The 16,270-nt window shown below is 41.1% G+C and overlaps 1 long non-coding RNA gene across 1 annotated transcript in view; it reads right to left on the bottom strand.

Annotated features, from left to right (window-relative positions):
- Positions 1 to 16,270, bottom strand: part of LOC308296942 — a 46,039-nt gene that overhangs the window by 29,237 nt on the left and 532 nt on the right. The window contains exon 2 of the long non-coding RNA XR_013962650.1: positions 2,001 to 2,650. This is a non-coding gene — a long non-coding RNA (uncharacterized lncRNA). The remainder of the gene's footprint in view (positions 1 to 2,000; positions 2,651 to 16,270) is intronic.

Genomic DNA, 16,270 nt, shown 5'->3' with positions numbered 1-16,270 from the left:
ATTATATTATACTGCATTATTATGTTTTTTTTTTTTTACTGTACAGCAAATGGGTGACCTCGTCAATGTGGTCATGTTAAATGTGCTTTTAATTGAGTTGAGATGCAGTGCAGTGCAGATAGATATATACCTATTTTCCTCCACACAGATCAACATTGCTACCCTTGCCTGGAATCGAACCTGGTTCCCCAGGCAGGCTCCCCAACCATTCAGCTATGCCACCCCTATAAAGAAAGTACAGTAGTTAATGTATGTGGTCTTAAACAGATTTACAATAGGTGTAAATTACATATTTGTACTGAATAAAAAAAACTGCATGGTTCTTACCCAACACTGCATGAGATTGTCCTAAATTTGGCATGTCTGTACAGGGGAGGCTTTCACGCGTTTCCATTGACATAAATCGAGGCGAAAGCTCAAGGGTCCTTTTGAAAATTGGTGATGGCCGTTTATCCCTTGCCAAAATGTTGTCTATCTTTGAATCATTAGGCATTTACCCCCCCTGCCAGACAAGGTAGCATGACAAGGTTGGTTCCATTGGAAACCTGAGGTTGTCTAGAATCAAATCTTGGCATGAAATGGTATTTTGGCATGACATGTCATGCCAAAATAAAACAAAATAGGATAATTTGTCTATGCATATAATTAATTAAGACTTCATGTATATTTTAAATATTTGCAGATATCCAAGGCTGTAGGCAAAATTCAAACCTGGCACTATATTTTGAATTGGGGATGGGATGTGTGTATCAAGCACCTAAGGCATTCATATTAACAATTTGAAAAATAAATAAATAAACAAACTCCTTCATTTCGCCTATTGAATTGTCTGCATTTTAGGATTTATTTGAGTATTGATGATCCATAAATGTACATATTATGTCACTAGCCATCTCCCTCAATGCCTCATGCCAAAATGAAACAGACAAATTGGACCTTTGTCTCAGAAAAATGTATAGTTAAGACCTTATGTAAATCCGCCTATTGAATTGTCTGCATTTTAGCATTTATTTGAGTATTGATGATCCATAAATGTACATATTATGTCACTAGCCATCTCCCTTAATGCCTCATGCCAAAATGAAACGGACAAATTGGACATTTGTCTCAGAATAATGTATAGTTAAGACCTTACGTAGATTTTACATTCTCTTTTTTGCATTTGCAAAGATTCGCTATAGCAAACACTATGCCAGAATAAACATACATGTGTCAATATGAGTCAGGGTAGGCGAGATGCCAGCCGAAATGCCAGCAAAGTGCCACCCGAAATGCCAGTGTAGATATAGACTACAGAGCGTGTAAAGTAACTAAGTACTTTTACTTAAGTACTGTACTTAAGTACAGTTTTGTGGTATTTCTCCCACTACATCGGTCGGCTGGACCTGATCAAAAATAAATAAAAGGCGACGGCCTTTTTGCCTTAATAGCTCCCTTGCTAGCCTTACATTAAGACGCATTCTGCCGAGACTTTCGCATTGTGACGTTGGGGCGACGGCAGAATCGTCTTACCGACTTGTTAGACAGGTCGGAGGCATGGTCGGCAAAACTGCAATTGGGGCTCTACACATGCACAAATGCGAAGTATAGCACACCGCCGAAGTTCTGCAAGATCTCTGCGACTTCGTAGGAAGCCTTGTTTAATGTATTAGTCCGTATTTTTTAAATAAAATTGCCGTTAAGTATTTTTAATCTATCTGTGAAAAACCATGCCGGGGAGAGGTGGGACATGTGACATAATGAGGAAGCGAGATACAGTTTGGAAAAAGCTGCAAAAAAGCTCACAAAATTTGCACATGTTTACGCGGTCTCCTAGTGCAGTTCTGGGTATCTTTAAAGAATCTCAAAAACATCTGAGCGACGCTGTATTCATCCGAGACCAGACAGTGGTAGTGTTGCGAATCAGAGAGACCCAACGGACGAGCAAGGGACTGTATTATTTACCGTCTTCAAAATATAAAAAAAAGTAAATACAGTCACGAAAGGGGCTAGGAAGTTACCTGTGTTGTGACTATCGTCGATATCATCATCAGTGTCTTTCTCTGTGTGTCCACGCAGTGCTATGCCTTGCTTTGCACATGTAAGAATACAGCTCAACACAGCTTTGATATGATCCCAATTGCGGTCAATTATTCCAAGGTTAATCCCTTCAAAGTTTGTCAGCTGTTTTAGGACCGTGCCACGGCCACTGGTCGTGGTTCCTTTGTAGCCCAGGGAGCAGTTGCTTTTCTCATGCTTCCCACATCATTGGGCCCTGTTTTCTAAATGTATCATTATTGTTTCCATTTGAAAAGTGGCAACAACACTTGCAAAACACAGCATCTTGACTAATGCTGTACTCGATAAATGGAAATTGGTCATACCAGCGGTTTGCAAATCGTTTGCGTGTTCCACTGAAGTCTGTAGAATGCGTTTTAGTTTAGTTTGAGTCCCCGGTTCGTCTATAGCAGAGTCAAGCAGACAGTTCTGTTGGAGCATCCAAGGCTCTGGTTCCTGGTACTGGGAAGCAGGCCGCTGTGGTAGTTGTTGTTCCTGGCGCTGCCTGGGAAGCAGGCCGCTTCGATTTCTGCTGTCGTGAGTTGCTGCTGCTTGAGCCTGCCTGGTTCTGGGTCTGGGAAGCAGGCCACTTCTGTCCAGGCAGTCGGTGCGGCTGCAAAAAAAAAAAAAGATTAAAAAATGTTCCCCCCACTCTGGCCATGTTTTGCCACCATGGCAATACCAGTAAGACTCCCTCCTGTCACACTGCTGACATCAGTATGACATCACACCGTACACAAATGACCCTTATATAAGACCGGCATTATCTACCGACAGATTAGTAACAAGATGTCAAAATCGTTGAAGGTTGAATCTCCAGATATGGAGATAACCAACACATCCCTCCATATATGGAGATAACCGACGAATCTCACTAAGTCTGACCTCACAAGCCCCATATTTGGACACGAACATATATAGAGACATAGCTGCTGACATCAGTATGACATCACACTGCTGACATCAGTATGACATCACACCGTACACAAATGACCCTGACGGCACACACCAAGCAGTGTGATGTCATACTGATGCGAAGATATGAGCAGGGCAAAGGTGTGACGTGTGACGTGTGACCGACGGACGGACGGGCGGCCGGTGGAGGTTTTGATACTAAACTGCGACCTGACGGTCGCAAATAATGTTACTGTATGTGTGCCAATATTTTATGTCTGTCTGTATCTCTGTCGACATAATTTCTCCAAATCTGCCTATAGCCGATCTTCACCAAATTTGGTGCATGAATGTATGATGTGCCCTAGAAGACCCCATAAAATGTTGGCAATGATTTGCCTATACAGCAACCAATTCAAAAAGCAAATTCATGATTACTCTCAAGCTACTCGTCCATTTAATCAACCTTGCTGGGTTGTTGCACCATACACTGAGGCACATGCCCAGCAAATTTGACAATCCACCTGTAGGTGGTGCTACAGCAACATATTCATTATGCAAATACACAATTAGTCCCCCCAGGAATCGGCGATTCCGCGAAAACGGAATTTATCGCAGAATTCGCGACCACACGCGGATTTCTCGGCCATTTGCTGACTTTTCTGACGTCCGCGGAATAACGGTCGCGAGTGGCAGCAGAGCGGCGGGAGTAGTCATTACTACTATTATAAAACGATGTGTACACGGTCTGGTCAGTGGCCACCTCATACAGAGCCTGGGGGAATAGCTTAGCTTCCCTCCTGCTAGCACTGACGCTGTATTGGTCCGGTCCCACATTCGTTCCTGACAGAAACTGTGTCCTGAACTATAGTTCCTCTATGTCGATGGTCCTGGCAATAACAATGCTAATGCAGAAGAGAATAAATAAATATTACACCCATACTAGGTAGTAGGTAGGCTATCCTCTAAAATGTGGTTACTATGGGCAGGGTTTGCATGACAATATAGTCTTTGCAACATAAAGTAATTATTAAAAACAATAACAATTAAAAAAAATAATAGATTTAATATTAGATTTATATTCTCAAAATTGATTATTTGATTATTCTAACCACTAATTAAAATTAATTGTAGCTATTTCATGAAGGGTTTTACTTGATTATTAGAACTATATCATTTTTAGCTTGATAACTGGTCATTTTAGGTTGTTTTTTAATGTCCGCGGAATCAAGAATTGTTCACCACAGAATTCCACAGAATCAGGATTGTTCTCCGCGGAATCAAGAATTTTTCTCTGCGGATTCCTGGGGGGACTACACAATGGTGCAAAAGCTATCAGACGATTTTTAACAAAAACCTTATTTAATCAGAAACAGAAAGTGTTACATTTCAATTCAAAGGGTTTATTTGTCTTGAACCTTTGATAAAATGGAACATGGATCCTTGATAATAAGAAAACTAAAATAATAATACTCCCCCTCCACAGGAAAAAAAAAATCAAAAGGAACACTCAACAGTACCAATTCTCAACTTAACAAAGAATCAATCACTGTAGGCATCATCGTCATCACTCTCAGCGTCATCATTTGGAAGATTATTACATGAATCTTCTGCAGCTTCACTGCAGAGCACTTGCTGGCAACACATGCACACATGGGAGATGGAGCAGGGACCCCCTATCCAGCGGCGGATCCAGAGAATAGACAATGTCAATCCCGCCCCATTTTGCTCTTGTTACTAGGTAACAAATTTACCAGGGCAGATTCTTTTATAGTGGAAGTGGATGGGGGAAAAAGATTTTTCATAGCCTCATTATTGCTATTTAAAGTACCAAAGGAAAAACATTTAGGTGATATTAATAAAAAGGGAAGACAAAGGTACAGTAGTTACATTGCAAAACAGGGGGTTTCCCCCGAAAATATATGTTTTAATTTTTTTAATCCCAGTGGGACAGAATCACCATGGCAGATTCTTTTATAGTGGAAGTGCATGGGGGGGAAAAAAAATCATAGCCTCATTATTGCTATTTAAAGTACCAAAAGAGAAACATCTACTTGATATTAATAAAAAGGGAAGACCAAAGTACAGTAGTTACATTGCAAAACAGGGATTTGCCCCCAAAAATACGTGTTTTAATCCTCTGAAAAAATCGGAGGAGAGTTACAGAGAGAGGGCAGATTCTTTTATAGTGGAAGTGGATGGGGGAAAAAGATTTTTCATAGCCTCATTATTGCTATTTAAAGTACCAAAGGAAAAACATTTAGGTGATATTAATAAAAAGGGAAGACAAAGGTACAGTAGTTACATTGCAAAACAGGGGGTTTCCCCCGAAAATATATGTTTTAATTTTTTTAATCCCAGTGGGACAGAATCACCATGGCAGATTCTTTTATAGTGGAAGTGGATGGGGGGGGGGGAAAAATCATAGCCTCATTATTGCTATTTAAAGTACCAAAAGAGAAACATCTACTTGATATTAATAAAAAGGGAAGACCAAAGTACAGTAGTTACATTGCAAAACAGGGATTTGCCCCCAAAAATACGTGTTTTAATCCTCTGAAAAAATCGGAGGAGAGTTACAGAGAGAAAGCGCAGTGCATCTTGGGTAGGAATTCTGTCAGCCAGCCTATAAATCCACTGCAAAATAGGCTGGCTGTCGTAATTCTGCCCATTTAAAATATATGTACCCAATCGAAACTCTTAGTTACATTGATATTGTTCATGTGAACTAGTCTGTTGAAGCTTATTCATTATAATGATCAAAATCGCTATTGTCGCGCGGGGCCATACTGCACGCTCGCCGTGCTCCACAGTGAGCACCGTGCTGAAAGCACAACACAACATTCTCCCACTGCACAACTCCACCCCCGATAGCAAAAAGTGAATGATTTTTTCTAGTTGGCCAGTCAGGGAGTCTCAGGGACCAATCAGAAGGCTGACAAACGGTCTATTGTGACTGGGGGGGGGGGGGCTATGGGCGAGCGGGGGAGCGGGGGCTAACTCATTTTGGCAACAAACAATTATGAATAGTACACGACTAATATGACAAACTCGCTTGGGGTATGGATAACCGAACAGACCACATCATTGGCAGCTCCCAGCAAATCTGAAGACTGTAGGTGATTGGATAGAGTTTTTGTGAGGCTGAAGATGCTTTCCAGCATAAAAAGTATGATTTCACATAGTATGGTTTACATAGAAGTCAGTCAATTGTCTTTCACATATTAATTTATTAAATCTTACATATTTGTCATCACAATTGGGTATGTGGGGTGAGGGGGCCCCTCTAGCCACCCCCCCCTGGAGTCGCCACTGCCCATATCTAGTAGGGTGGGGGTGGGGCTACAACATACTGTATTGTTTATTCATGTATACAATTGTGTTTCATAAAACATACCATACTATTGTGCATTCAATACTAAGATATTCAAAGGTTTTAAATATATGCTATATATATATATTGAAGTTTATTGAAGTTTATTGAAAAGGTTCTCCGGCACAGGATCACTCCTCTTCGCCAGACTCATAATATATAAAAATACAATAAAAATGTACATGCTTTCACATTCTATATACACCCCACCAGCCCTCCCACCCCACAAATGTACATACACACATACATATATTCCACCAATTTACATATTCCTTTTTTTTTCTTCTTTTTTCCTTTTTTCTTTTTTCTTTTTTTTTTTTTTAGGGTCCGCTGTCACCCTCAAGAACCACAACAGTATGATACAGTAGGTCATGTGGTCTCTCTCCTATATGGACACTGAAACAGTGTGAACTGTCACAGTGTAGTAGTCCAAAGTACAATCAACCAACCTGGCTGGCTCACAGTTGCGCAATTCCCACAATCACAAAAACATCACTTGCTTCCAATTTGACTTCCCAAGGTGACAGCACACCTCAAGGCGACACAGCCCCCCCAATAAAATAATACAAATAACTATATACACCTTCTAGTCCACCAGTCTATGACTTCACAAGCCCGCTCTATAATTGTACACAAAATCTTTTGTTGACCAAAATTTGTCAAGTCTGTTTTTAAATGTGTTGATTGTCGGAGCTCGGACCACTTCCTCTGGAAGTGTGTTCCATGCTCTCACAGCTCTAAGTGTGAAGAAGTTCTTTCTCTTTTCAGAGTGACACCTTTGTGGTAACAGTTTTAAGGTATTCCCTCTCAAGTCGTACCTGTTGTCCCAGAAGTGGACAACAGGCTCGGCTGTGGAGTCATATATCTGGTGAACAAGTTTGTAAACCTCGATCATATCCCCTCTGTGTCTCCTGTATACTAATGTTGGTAACTGTAGATGTCTTAACCTTTCTTCATATGACATATCTTTCAAGCCCGGAATTAATTTAGTAGCCCTTCTCTGAACCTTTTCAATTTTCTCTATATATTTGATTTTATAAGGACACCAGACTGAACTTGCAAATTCAAGATGAGATCTCACTAAGGATTTGTATAATGGTATAAATAATTCCTTGCGTAAATTTGTAAAAGTTCTTCTAATTATTGCTAACATGGAATTTGCTTTTTTAACTTTTTCAGAGATGTGTGTTTGAAATTCTAGTGAATTATCAACCACAACTCCTATATCCTTTTCTTCCTCTACATTCTTAATTGTCAAGTCTCCAACTGAATAATTTGCCAAATTGTCACTTTTTTTCCCAAAGTGTAATTGTTTACATATGTCTGGATTTAATTTTAGTAGCCATCGGTCACACCAATTACTAGTATTCTGGAGATCCGCTTGAAGATGAGCTATGTCTGTGTCCTCATTAATAATTCTAAATATTTTCGTGTCATCCGCAAAAAGGTAAGCATCAGACTGTAACCCACTTGGCAAGTCATTTATGTAAATAACAAAAAGTACAGGGCCCAATACAGATCCCTGTGGGACTCCTGAGGTCACTGACTTCCAATTTGAAGTGGTTCCATTAACCGTTACCTGCTGTTTCCTGTTACTAAGAAAATTCTGAATCCACTCAATAACTCTGTCATCTATGCAGTAGGACCTTAATTTTGATATTAATCTCTTATGGGGAACTTTATCGAAAGCTTTCTGAAAATCCATATATATGCAGTCAACTGACTGTCCATTATCTAGAGCTGCTGACCATTTGTCAAGAACTGTGAGAAGTTGGAGTGTAGTCGATCTCCCAGATATAAAACCATACTGTTTGTTGTTAAAGAACTTATTGGCCTTCATGTGATTTACAATGTGTTCTCTAATCAATTTTTCCATTGTTTTACATAACACAGATGTCAGACTAACAGGTCTGTAGTTCCCAGCTAATGCCTTACTTCCTTTTTTAAAAATTGCACTAATTTGTGCCTCTTTCCAACCGCACGGTAAAGTTGCTTGCTCCAAACTTGTATTAAATATCGTTGTCAGTGGTTCGGCAATGACACAGGCTAGTTCCTTTACCAATCTAGGATGTATTGCATCTGGTCCTGGAGATTTGTAAATGTTCATGCTCTGTAGGAGCTTTTTAGTATCCTCACTGGTTATTATAAAACGTTCTGTATACTCAGCTTCAAATCTTGGCAGTTCAGGTGTATCCTGCCCTTCAGGTTCAATCACAAATACACTACTAAAGTAATCAGAGAGTATTTCTGCTTTTTCAGAGTCCTCCTCTGTTTTTGGGGAATTCTTATTTTCCTGGTTAACATATAGGTCTCCTACTGCTGTTTTTATTTTTGTCCGTTTGTTAATATAGTCCCAGATAACTTTAGGATTATGTTTAGATTGTCTTGCTAAATCTTCTTCATATAACTGTCTTAAATTTCTTGTTCTTGTTCTCACACAGTTTCTAACTCTCCTGTATTCTTTTTGTACCTCTAAGTCTTTACTTTTTATAGCTTTTCTTGCAAGAATATTTTTTTCTTTGATTGTTGCTTTTGTAATACTATCTAGGGGAAATTTATGCTTTTTATTAAATGGCCTACTTTTGGTATTTGGCACATACTTCTGTTCTATTTCTTTTAACTTCAATTTAAATAGTGTCCAATTAGTATTTACGTCACATGCAGAGAAGTATGTTTTCCAGTCAATTAGTTCAAGTTCTCTAATTGCTGCCTCAAAATTACCCTTATTGTAGTTTTTTCTTATTTTTTCGTTTTTTGAAGTTTTTGTACAGCATATGACCTTAAACATTAAGACACAATGGTTTTACCTTTTACCTAATGGGCCTAGATACTGTACATCCTCGAGCATATTTTCCTCCCTTGTAAATATAAGGTCCAACACGTGTGGTGTGTCGTTCCCTCTCCACCTGGTTGGCTCCAACACATGTTGGAACAATAATGCATTCTGAACACAATCCAAAAATCTATTATCTAATGTACCTCCATCTCCCATTGCATCCAGTAAATTCCAGTCTATATTTGGCAAGTTAAAATCGCCCATAATTAATTCATGTGAGTACCTCCTAGATGACACCTCCTCCATTAAAACCAAAAGATTTTCATTATTAGTCTCTGTACCATTATCAGAAGGTGACCTGTAAATCAAACCCACAACCATAGACTCTTTGTTATTACATCTTATCTCCACAAATATATTCTCTTGAAACTCTGTCACAAATGAAACTTCCTTGACTTCTAGCGACCTATGAATATACAACAGTAATCCTCTACCTATATCGTTGTCAATATTCTTGGAAAACATATTATAGCTACCTACGTCCTCTAGTATAAAGTCCACTGTGTTCATACTATACTTCGGGTTCTTTGCTTTAACTTCGGTAATCCCAATAATATGAATTAGTGGGAGCACTGTCAAACGTGCAGTCAATTCGTGCATTTTGTTGTGAAGTTGGTCCGCATTTGTGTATAAGCACATTATACTTTCTATGGGGGGAGATTTACCCTGCTTCTGCAGTATTTGGATAGCATGTTCGGGTTCATGTTGTTCATGATCGAGTCAGTGTGTTTTTGCGATTCTCACCACTCTCCTTGCCCAGGGGGGTCCCCGGACTTTGAACGTGTATTCCCCCGACGATTTGCGCTGCTTTTCCTTTGCCTCCTCGTAGAGCTCCTTTTCTTTCTCTCTTTCAGCCCTTGTAAGGTCGTTTGCAATTCTCACTTTATTATACTTATCCGTTTGATGTAATGCAGAGATCTTCCTGAACAAACTGGTCTTTAGTTCCATGTTCTGCAGTGTAACCAGAACGGGTCTCCCCGATCTCTCTGGCTCCTCCGCAGCCTCGCTGTTGTATTTTCCGAGCCGGGTTACTCTAGTAAATGAGTCCGCATTTATACGAACTTTGCAGGTTTTAAATACGTCCCTTACAATGTCCGAGTCCTTCTGCGTTCGCTCTTCTGTGCTGTCCAGCTGACTTTGCTCCCTTATTCCAAACACAACGATGTTTCTTTCCCTTGATTTTCGCTCGTCCAGTTCAGTCAGGACGCTGTTAAAAGCAAGCGACTTCTCCTTAGGTTCGGCGTTGTTCACCACGTCAGCCCAGCTTGGCCTGGACTTTTCCTCCTCTTTCAGTGTCTTCTGAATGAGCTCAACAACTCTCTGCTCATCGCACTTTTTGTCCAACTTGGACTCAAACTCGTGCAACCGCGACTCGAGTAGCTGAGTCATTTGTTGACATTTTTCTTCAATCAGCTGATCCACCGCGATGTGCTTCTCCACGCTTTCTTCACATTATGCCTGTGCCTTGTTTCTGCAGGATCGCATACTCCACGTCATCCTTCTTTAAGCACGTTATGCAGTAGTGCTTCTTGCACAGTTTACAGATGAGCGACTTTTTGTCTTGTCCTCCTGTGGGAGTTTGGCAGAGTTCGCAGGCACCGTCCACCTGTGCTCCACAGCCGTCCAGTACCCTCTCGCCCACACCATTCTCCGCACTTCCATGTTTTGATCTTGTTGCGATCAGATGGCCGCTCGTAGTGCCTTTTCCTTTGGCTCTGTCGGTCATAGTGGTTCTCCTTCAGGTTTGAATACAGTTTTGAATGCAGTTTTGATGTATATATATTCATGCTTTTATTTTAAACATGCATGTACAAGTGGCTGTACCACTGCCATTTATAAACATACCTTATTAACTGAGAACCAATGTCAATATACTATCAATCTATCATGTATCATGTATACAAGCTATTGAATCATGTTTATTTTTTATATTTAAAGACAAATCTCTAATTCAGTTTAATCCGCCTCCATGTTGATTCTTTCTTTCCTTTGGCCTATAGATGTAAAGATGGTGTATCTACAATTCTACATGTGATCTACGACCAGACACATTCCTCAAGGCTCCTCCTAATTTCAGCTCTGATGCTCCTGTGCTGCACCCGAGGTAAATTACACTGCAATTAACCTACAGTTACACTGGAACATTTACATTGGCATAGCCTTTACATAAGATTTACAATTTACATTCAGGACAATGGTTTATTTGTTTGTTTGTTTATTTTGTTTAGTTTCATTTTATATATTTATTTTATAATTTGAGGTCATCCATTCAACTGTAGGCAACAAAAATCATGTGACACTCGTGGTGTTACGGGTCAAAAATGACCCTGCAGAGAAATGTATCTCAATTTCATCACATATGATACCCCCCTAAAAAAAATACTTCTCTGTCAATCATTGTTAATCGGAATAAACCCAAGTATTAAGTCCAGTTGGAATGAAGAAATGTATTCATTCCAAATTAAGGCTAACAGCCATGACTCAGTCTGCAAATACAAAAGGCTAGAAGTTTAAATAGCTATACAGCTACTGTGCTTCCTCACAGGGGCGCCGGAGCCTGTTTAATGAAAGGCTTTGCACATGTGTCCCCCCACATGCGCAAATCGCTGCTGCTCACATCGCGCCGCGCCGTCTCCCTCACAGAGAGAGGGGGGTGAGGGGGCTGAATTTATAGCTGAATAGGGTGGATCAGATTAGACCCATGACTCGGGTCCCATCAGAGAGAGGGTGAGGGGGGCACCCACAGGGTGGTGGGGGGGGGGGGGGGGGGGGGGACACTCACAGGCAGACGTAGGGTGACCACCAAAATTCAACCATCTGTCCTGCATCCCGCAAAACGGCACAATGTCCCACAAATCAAAGACATGAAAAAAATATATATAAGGATTTATTTTCACAATAGCACCACCAGCAGCTAACCTCCTAACCTCGCGTCACCACCAAGAGGAGCTCGCTGTCAACAGGTTAGTTTTTCATGACGCTTATAGCTTTCTGCTGTCTTGTTGCGACCGTAGGTCGCACTTTACTATCAAAACCACCACAAAGTGTAAGTCAGTCAGTCAGTCCCTCCGTCTGTCTGTCACACCTCACACGTCACACTTTTTCCCTGCTTATATCTCCGCAACCGTTGCCCCGATCCATGCCAAATTTTGCACACACGTTCCTTGGCTGCCAAACTACAACCTCCAAGGACCCCCGGAGCTCCAGGGACCCCCAGGTCCCTGGGGGACCCCCAGATGTAAAAAATGACCAAATGCGCAAACATGACCAAATGACCACCCCAACGGGGCTGCTCACGGGGAATTCCCGGGGACCACCGACTCCTGGTGCTCCAGAACGGATGCAAAAGTGGTGGCGCCCCCAGTGGAGGACCCCCTACACTGCAGCTCACATAAAATGCCGTAACTCCGGCTAGGAGCGACCGGGACAGCCGGGGCCGGTACCTATTCGTCCGCCTTGCCGGCGCGGAGACCCCACCCCTCATTTCTCACATGGCCCTCTTCTAGCGCCACCATGAGGCCGATTCTTGCAAAACACATTTTTGGACACTGCTCCTACAATTTTCGCCCTAAAATCACGCAAATCGGTACACAGTATGTCTACACTCATCCCATCAACATGAATCTGTCCCATATAGCGCCTCCTCCAGGCCGATTTTTAAAAACACTTTTTTGGACACTGCTCCTACAGATTTTGCCCTAAAATCACGAAAATCACTACACAGTATGTCTACACTCATGTCATCAACATGGATCAGGAAGATTTTGGCAAAACACATTTTTGCCCTATTTGTGGAGATAAGTGACCTACGGTCGCTTATCTCCCGATTAGGGAGCCTTACTGGTAATAATAATAATCAGTGGTGAAAAAAGTAGGCTACTCTACTCTGTTTTACTCAAAGGGGGCCTGTCACCTAAAGGGTTACTGTTACTTTAAGAATCATCTTAAAAAAACAAGTTGATATTTTTATGACGTCATTGTGGGGATGCGCGATTATAAGCCAATCAAATTAATTGTCTGTGTAGCCTGACTGTATGACTACTTACTGTACTGATCAGCTGTTGTTGGGAAGACTACACTGAGACTGTTTGAGGATCCACAGAGAGACCAGGGAGAGAACATGAACTACTGTATCATACTATTATAATTTCAAGGCTGACAGCGGACCTTTAAGTAAAAGTACCAATACTACCCTGTAGAAATACTCCATAAGTAAAAGTTTGTATTTAAAAATGTACTTGAGTAAAAGTACAAAAGTATTGTCATCAAAATATACTTTAAGTTGCCTACTTTTGTACTTTAAAAGTACAAAAATGTTTGAAAATAGCAGATCTGGCTATTTTCAAATATCCTGTGTAGAGAATATAGGGCTAAAGTGGTTAATGCATGTTTCATAATACAATAATAACGTATATCTGCAAAGTAACAAGTAAAGTTTTCAAATAAATGTATTGGAGTAAAAGTAGGATATTTGGATCCGACATTTTTTTCTAGAAGTAAAAGTATAATTTGGAAATACTCAAGTAAAGTACAAATACCTCAAAATTGTAGGCTACTTAAGTACAGTACTTAAGTAAATGTACTTACGTAATAATAATAATGTGCTACATTTTATTAGTATTGCAAACTTTACAGTTAAAACAGTTGTTGTTGTCACCAAACTGACTTTCTGACGTCACCGCCTAGCCACGGCCACATTGTGACCACGCCCACATTGGTGTCCCCCCATGTCACTTTTCTTTTCGCGTGTTTCCTAAACCCACCAGGCTTGAGTTAAGACCCACCTCGCGGAAACGCCCCTCTCAATAATCTTAAGTATAAGTTTCTCATTACAAGTTTTAAGATTGTCTTCATGCCTTTACTAGGTCAGACTTCTTTATCCACCCTCCATGTGTCCGGCAAGGATTTCAGCCACTCCTGGAAGTCCTCCAGTACAAGTTTTAAGATTGTCTTCATGCCTTACTAGGTCAGACTTAAAATAAAAGTCTGGGTTTCCGAGGCTAGGTCAGACTTTATCCACCCTCCATGTGTCCGGCAAGGATTTCAGCCACTCCTGGAAGTCCTCGCGTTTCTGCGAGGCGGGTCTTAACTCAAGCCTGGTGGGTTTAGGAAACACGCGTCATTTTCCCTTCCGGCTCCCCTGCGTCCTCATTCTGACACCTTCTCACATGACGTTTACTCATTGTTCCTCAGCATAATTATGTGATACAGGATGAAAGAGAGAGAGAGAGAGAGAGAGAGAGAGAGAGAGAGAGAGAGAACACGAAATAACAGATGCCGTGTAAATCCTAATTGGGCTTAGCAAGGGCTGTCCATGAACTCAAAGAGAAATAGGCCTACTGTATGTCCAAAAACAGAAATTGTTGATTTTGGGGTTGGGGGAAAAATAGTGAGGGAATCAGAGATGGGCATAGACTGATGTGCAGAATCAGCAGTCAGACAGACAGACAGACAGACAGACAGACAGACAGACAGACAGACAGACAGACAGACAGACAGACAGACAGACAGACAGACAGACAGAGAGAGAGACAGACAGAGAGAGAGACAGATACAGACAGACAGACAGACAGACAGACAGACAGACAGACAGACAGACAGACAGACAGACAGACAGACAGACAGACAGACAGGGTGCCCCCAACTCAACTGACCAAGTAAAACAAACAAAACCTAGGATCAGTGTTCACGACCATAACATCAAGCAGGTCGCCTCTTTTAAGTAACTAGGAGTGCAGATTGATCAGGATCTGAGCTGGCACACGGATCTGGCAACCTTATGTTCTAAGATACATCAGCGTCTACACTTTCTTCAAAGACTTAGACTTCGAAGAAATACAATCTCTTGAGATCATTTCATGGTTCAAACTTATTTTATTCTATAGCCTATTTTTTGTCGGATTGGCCTATGCTGTGATGAAAGTTGGAAGCTACCAACTCAAAGAGCTGCATCATTAGTTAATAGTTTCTCGTCGTAAAGTGTTTTACTGAGCAACGAGTCTGGTCATCCATCGGTGACGCGTGAAGAAAAAAAACAAGCCCACAATCCCACATGTGCAACACGTTGCATAAGCGATCTTTTCTGAACCTTATGTGACACATAAGGTTCACATGTGTTGTTTCATGAAGAATATTTCTTGTAACTTGTTAAATCCATTGGTGAGAGAGAAAAAGAGAGAGACAACGACAACGAACAGAAGTGAGTCGCTGCTGCTCGAGCAAGCGTCCACAGTGTGGTGCGCACTGGTTCCGTTGCCATGTCTGCTAATTATAAGCGACTATGGTCTTGATTTCCGTAAAGTTGCTTGTATTATTCATCGTTTCTGGCTGCGTTTTATTTGTTGTGATCTTTTAGATCGGTAATTGTCAAGTAGCTGATGTGGCAATGCTTATAGTTTTAAATTGCTTGTGTGGCCTAGATAATATCACTTTTTGGGGCTTATTTTCGTACACCAGGTTGCTTATTTCTCTCGCAAAGTCTGGCAACACGGACTTTCATACCGCGACAATGGTTTAGTGAAAATGATATTTTATGGCTATGCCAGCATTTTTGCTCATGTGAAAACACCCAAAAGACAAAACTCCCGGGAAGTTGAAAATGATTATGCTAATTATTTTGCAGGAAAAATTCCAGAACTGTAGTGAAAACATGCCTTTGGTCTGAGTATTGGCACTGATTAGGCTCTTATTGTTTAGGCCCACACATATGCTAAACACTGCAAAGTAAAAAAAAAAAAGAAAAAACACTGCAAAGATAAAAAACACTCAAAAGGCTAAAAGCCATAAACACAAACCAGGACAATACTCAGTTAAGTGCCAATCTGCAGTGTAACCATTAGGCTAACCATAGCCTCGGAAACCCAAGCTTCATTAGCCGCTCAGAAGAAAATGAAGCCTGGGCGTTCCCATTAGAATCACTGTTGCTGCACTGTTGGAGGAAGTGTAGATTTTCCATAACCAATCAGAGTGCAAAGGGGCGTTGCACGGAATGTGTTGACGTCATGACGCAGCTGCGTTCTCTGAGCCCTGTGCTGTGTGCAGGAGGAGCAGAGGAGGGTGGGGGGAGGAGAACACATGCTATTGGCTGGAGACTATTTGCCCACACGAACTGCTCCGAGTTAGACTAGTGT

The sequence above is a fragment of the Nannobrachium achirus genome, assembly GCF_963921795.1.
Source record: "Nannobrachium achirus genome assembly, chromosome: 13".
NCBI lineage: Eukaryota > Metazoa > Chordata > Actinopteri > Myctophiformes > Myctophidae > Nannobrachium > Nannobrachium achirus.
This window is presented reverse-complemented; position numbering and strand designations above follow the sequence as displayed.